The 6026-nt window shown below is 44.9% G+C and overlaps 1 pseudogene; it reads left to right on the forward strand.

The window, feature by feature from the left end:
- The first annotated feature begins 1325 nt into the window (after nt 1–1325).
- On the forward strand, nt 1326–5796 carry LOC116830675 (tubulin alpha-1C chain-like; annotated as a pseudogene).
- The last annotated feature ends 230 nt before the right edge of the window (nt 5797–6026 follow it).

A 6026-nucleotide genomic window follows, 5' to 3' on the forward strand; every position in this document is an offset into this window, starting at 1 on the left:
AAAAAATAATGGGCTAGCACTCATGACCCACATGCCATCCCGCCTACTTTGGAGTCCTGATGTCATTGACTCTTGTGAAATTACTGATGTTGAGGTGATCCTTCCTCGTGCGCTTCACAAGGGCATGATGGGTAGAAAGGGTGCATGCACCATTCCAAATATACTCATGACTAGAACACTCTGTTGCTTGCGCACTGGATATGTGCTCGCCAACTGCAGAATAGTCCACATCTTGAACATCAGTTACATACTGCCAAAAGCAAGGTCTTACATCTAGTTTAAAAAAAGACTGAGGACTGCATCCTGGACAGAGAATATTGAGTAGAAATAGAGGTGAGATATTGAGAGCGAGCATGGGTGAGACAACTACTGAAATATTTTGTCTAGTTGTAGGATCCCTATTTTAAAAACAATGTACAAAAACTGGAAAGAGCTCAGAAGACCTATGAAAACTTGGGGAGGAAGAGTGGGACAAAGTTGAAATGACTTGCTCCTAGTTGATAAGTAAACTGCACAGGGAGAAGATATTCTTCAAACTAACAAACAAAGGCACATGGTTAAATGGCTGAGGTTAATCTAGGAAAAGAATATTAGAATAAGATGCAGATTTATAGCCATTTGGTAACCAACCATTTGAAGGAATTATTTTAGGAAGTGGTAAATTATCATTAAGGCCAGATTTCTTAAAGGTATAGCACCTGGAGTGATCTTCAAAAGCACCTGGGCATGCTTAATTCTCTTCTGGCTTCACTGTGCATTTAGGTACTTTTGGGGTGCTTTCTGCATCTTTGGTCCTACAATATAATAACAATCCATTCTTTTTCTTTATTTTTCTCTATATCTTCAGTAGAAATTGGAAGCTTTTCCAATATAGCCCAGACTTAAGTTTTTGAATTAGACATTTGATGTATGCTTATGTGTAGGAAAAGAACTTTCTCCACTGCAGGAATCGGTAGGAGAGAGTCTCTGGCCTGTTATGCAGGCAATCAGCCTAGATGTTCTACCTTTTGGCTTTAGAATCTGAGTTTATAAAAATGGACAATTGCTGCTTTAAAGCAAAGTTTTATGAAACATAAGTTGTTTGTATAGTTTAAAATTTGCTGGTACCAGAGTGGTATTAGGCCAAAAAAATCAAATTTCATACCTAAAAAGTGACTTGGTTGTCTTCAGTGTTAAACATCCACTGAACCTAGTAAGCATCCTCGGTATCTTCTAGCAATGGCGTCTATAAAGTCAAGCCAATTTGTTGAGCTGTCTAGAGGTGGTTTAGGTGCCTTATTTGAGGCACGTGAGTTTGAAACCTTTTTTGTCTAACCAAAATTAACTTACTGTAAACTCAATGCACAATATCCCCTTTCCAGACGAAGTACGAAATGGGAACATACAAGCAGCTTTTCCACCCTGAACAACTGATCTCTGGCAAGGAGGATGCTGCTAATATATATGCTCAGGCATTACACTGTTGGGAAAGAGATATGACCTTGTTCTGGAGCGTATCAGGAAGCTGGTAAGTTCCAGTTTTTCTGCACTGAAGATGTACCTTTATAAAGCGCTTTCTACATTGCGGTTTAGAAATAATCTAAGTGGTCAGATGTGTGAGGGCTCAGAATTCAGCTCTATAGTCCGAGTCATGTATAGATGAAAAGCTATGAGGTCTCCAGTAGCTGTAAAATTCTGCAATTTGCTTCAGTCATGTGAAATGGAACTACTCCAATCAGAAGGAAAATCTAAGATTCCATTGTGATCTCTCTTGGACTGCAATTGACCAGCACCCCTAACTTGCCTAAAAGCATGTTTATATCAAACCAAAAAGTTTGTTTCAGGTTTGTCTGACAAATTCATAAAGGCAGGGCTGAGGCCTATCACATAGCACCCTGGTTTGCACTTTAGTAATGAGAAGGAATCAGTCCTTAGCTGCAGCCACTGCAGCGTTTATCCTCCACACCTGAATGCTTGCTTTGTGGGCTGAAGTTGATCTTCATGTTCCAGTGTTTCCTTCTAACTTTATTGTTAACTTTTTTTTCCATATGAACAAAGATAACAAGGTGGGAGAGAAACTGTGACCATGCTTGTGAGGTCTCAGGCTCCCTCAGTCTAACGCACCATGTGGTGAACTAGCTGGGTGAGTCCAGTTTTTTTCTGGCTCCTTTTAGGGGTAGGTTAGTATGTGCTTTGCATAGCCTATATCAGGGGTCGGCAGCCTTTCAGAAGCGATGTGGCCAAGTCTTCATTTATTCACTCTAATTTAAGGTTTCGCGTGCCAGTAATACATTACCTTTTTAGAAGGTCTCTCTCTAAGTCTATGTAGTTATATAATTAAACTAGTGTTGTATTGTAAATAAACAGGGTTTTTCAACATGTTTAAGAAGCTTCATTTAAAATGAAATGAAATCTTGATCTTATGCTGCAGCCCGCCTCAGCCTGCTGTGCTGTCTGGGGTTCTGTTCACTAGGCGGCAGCGGGCTGAGCAGTGCTGCGGCTGGGACCCAGCTGGAAAGGGTTTCCATCAGCCAGAAACCCCAGACCAGCAGTGGGCTGTGCGGGGCTGGCGCCAGGACCCAGAGGGCTGGAGTCAGGGCTGGGGCTGGGTATGTGAGGGGGTGTAGGTATCAGGAGCAGGGGACACTGGGTATGGGTGGGGGTGCCAGAGTCAGGGCAGGGTTGTGGTAGGATGAAGGAGTCAAGTAGAGGCTGGGTATGTATGAGGGAGGTTCAGGCAGGGGCCTGGGAGGCTGCAGAGCTAGGGCAGAGGGCGTGGTATGTGTATGGGGCGGGGGGGCGGGGGTGTCGTCAGGGCTCGGGAAATGCCTGGTGACTGCCCCCCTAAAAACTCTCAACCCCGCTGCTCCTTTGTCCCCTGACTACCCTCTCCTGGGACCCCACCCCCTATCTAAGGCTCCCTTTTTTTCCTTGTCCCCAGACTAGACTCTACCTTCTACCTGTCCCCTGACTGCCCCAACCCTCATCCACACCCCATCCCCAGCCAGACCCCCAGGACTCCCATGCCTATCCAACTACTCCCTATCTCCTGACAGGACCCCCAGAACTCCTGACACATCCAACCCTCCCCCCCGCCTGCCCCAACCCCTTTCCACACCTCGCCTCCTGACAGGACCCCCAGAACTCCCAACTCATCCAATCCACCCAACTCCTTGTCCCCTGACCATCCCCTCCAGAGACCCCCCCCCACCCTGGGACTCTCAGTAAATGGTGAGGGGGGGGACTCTCAGTAAATGGATGTCCACAAATACTATAAGCAGGTTTGTCTGGTTTTGGCTTCTGGGGAGGATGGTTGTCCTGACTAATACCCTGATGAATCAATAATTTTTTTTTTTCCTGGAGCTTGAAGGGTTTTCACCCATCGTTGAATTCATAAGAGCTGAGCAGATTTGTGAGCTCCTTTGGGGGCGGGGAGAAAGTGTATTCTAAATGTTCAGACTTGTCCATTGTAAAATATTTTTTCTTTCTTTCAGGCTGACCAGTGCACTGGTCTGCAGGGCTTCCTGATTTTCCACAGTTTTGGGGGAGGCACTGGCTCAGGCTTTACTTCACTGCTGATGGAGCGCCTCTCAGTTGACTATGGAAAAAAATCCAAGTTAGAATTTGCAATCTATCCTGCACCCCAGGTCTCCACAGCAGTTGTTGAACCATACAACTCCATTTTGACTACCCACACCACTCTGGAGCATTCCGACTGTGCCTTTATGGTTGACAATGAGGCCATCTACGACATTTGCCGGAGGAACCTGGACATTGAACGCCCTACTTACACCAACCTCAATCGCCTCATTGGTCAGATAGTGTCTTCCATTACTGCCTCCCTCCGATTTGATGGTGCCTTAAATGTGGATCTGACTGAATTTCAGACTAATCTGGTACCTTACCCCCGTATTCACTTCCCATTGGTAACCTACTCCCCAATTATTTCAGCAGAGAAAGCCTACCATGAGCAGCTCTCTGTGTCTGAGATCACCAATGCTTGCTTTGAGCCATCCAATCAGATGGTGAAGTGTGATCCTCGCCATGGCAAGTATATGGCCTGTTGTATGTTGTACCGTGGTGATGTTGTTCCCAAGGATGTCAATGCTGCTATTGCTGCTATCAAAACCAAGCGCACAATCCAATTTGTTGACTGGTGTCCTACTGGTTTTAAGGCAAGTCTCTTAACAGCTGCTAAATAATTATACAATGGCTTTTTACTCCTTTGTTGTTTATCAGTGTCTTACTGAAATGTATTAAAACTGTCCTGTAGGTATCTAGTGGGCTTTATAAATATCTTAGGGGTAGGAGCTTGCAGTTGTTTGTGTGCAGAGCTCCTTAGACAGTTATATTAAGTAAAATTTATGATCTGGAGGATGGCATGGATTGCACCCTCAGCAACTTTGCAGATGACACTAAACTGGGAGGAGTGGTAGATACGCTGGAGGATAGGGATAGGATACAGAAGGACCTAGACAAATTAAAGGATTGGGCCAAAAGAAATCTGAGGTTCAGCAAGGACAAGTGCAGAGTCCTGCACTTGGGAAGGAACAATCCCATGCACTGCTACAGACTAGGGACAGAAAGGCTAGGCAACAGTTCTGCAGAAAAGCACCTAGGTGTTACAGTGAACGAAAAGCTGGATGAGAGTCAGTGTGCCCTTGTTGCCAAGAAGGCTAGCGGCATTTTGGGCTGTATAAGTAGGGGCATTGCCAACAGATTGAGGGACGTGATCATTTCCCTTCATTCGGCACTGGTGATGCCTCATCTGGAGTACTGTATCCAATTTTGGGCCCCATACTACAAGAAGGATGTGGAAAACTGGAAAGAGTTCAGCAGAGGGCAACTAAATGATTAGGGGGCTGGAGCACAGGATTTATGAGGAGAGGCTGAGGGAACTGGGATGATTTAGTCTGCAGAAGAGACTAATGAGGGGGGATTTGATACTGCTTTCAGCTACCTAAAAGCAGGTTCCAAAGAGGATGGATCTAAACTGTTCTCAGTGGTACCAGATGATGAAACAAGGAGTAATGGTCTCAAGTTACAGTGGGGGAGGTTTAGGTTCTATATTGGGGGGGCGGGGGGGACTTTTTCACTAGGAGGGTGGTGAAGCACTGGAATGAGTTACCTAGGGAGGTAGCGGAATCTCCCTCCTGAAAGCGTTCTTTAAGGTCAGGCTTGACAAAGCCCTGTCTGGGATGATTTAGTTGGGGATTGGTCCTGCTTTGAGCAGGGGCTTGACTAGATGACCTCCTGAGGTCCCTTCCAACCCTGAGATTCTATGATTAAAATTAATGTCTTGCTTTTTACTATGTGGTCAGTAACTAATCACAGCCATCACCAAACCCTACAGGAAAATTAAGTGTGTTTTCCTCTTTTCCAGGTTGGTATAAATTATCAGCCCCCAACCGTTGTTCCTGGTGGTGATCTAGCCAAAGTTCAGCGTGCAGTCTGCATGCTCAGCAACACCACAGCCATTGCTGAAGCATGGGCCCGTCTGGACCACAAGTTTGACTTGATGTATGCCAAACGTGCCTTTGTTCACTGGTATGTGGGAGAAGGGATGGAGGAAGGAGAATTCTCAGAGGCTCGGGAAGACTTGGCTGCACTTGAGAAGGATTATGAAGAAGTGGGCACAGACTCAATTGATGGAGAGGATGAAGGCGAGGAATATTAAATGTCACAGAAGCGAAATGCTAAGTTTTCCCATTTTACTACTTTTTCCTCAATGTAAATGGGAAACCTCTGATGAATGTAAATCCATTGATTTTTAGTATTCCATATCAAACTGCTTAGAATAAACCTTTTTAATCAGGACCATTTGCTACCCTTAAACTTTGCAACAACTGACTCATTCCACCATGTTTAAATGAATAGCCAAAAGTTCTAAATATTAACATCTGTATCTGAGTGGCGAGCAAGTTTTAATTATGAAAATGACAGTCCAAGTGCCTTATACGATTTACCAGAGCAACTTCCATTCCTTTATTAGAAATGGTGCCAGTTCAGGGGCAAATGGCCTGTATTTGCCTTCTGTACACTTTGTA

This window comes from Chelonoidis abingdonii, chromosome 4 (assembly GCF_003597395.2).
Source record: "Chelonoidis abingdonii isolate Lonesome George chromosome 4, CheloAbing_2.0, whole genome shotgun sequence".
NCBI classification, from domain to species: Eukaryota; Metazoa; Chordata; order Testudines; family Testudinidae; genus Chelonoidis; species Chelonoidis abingdonii.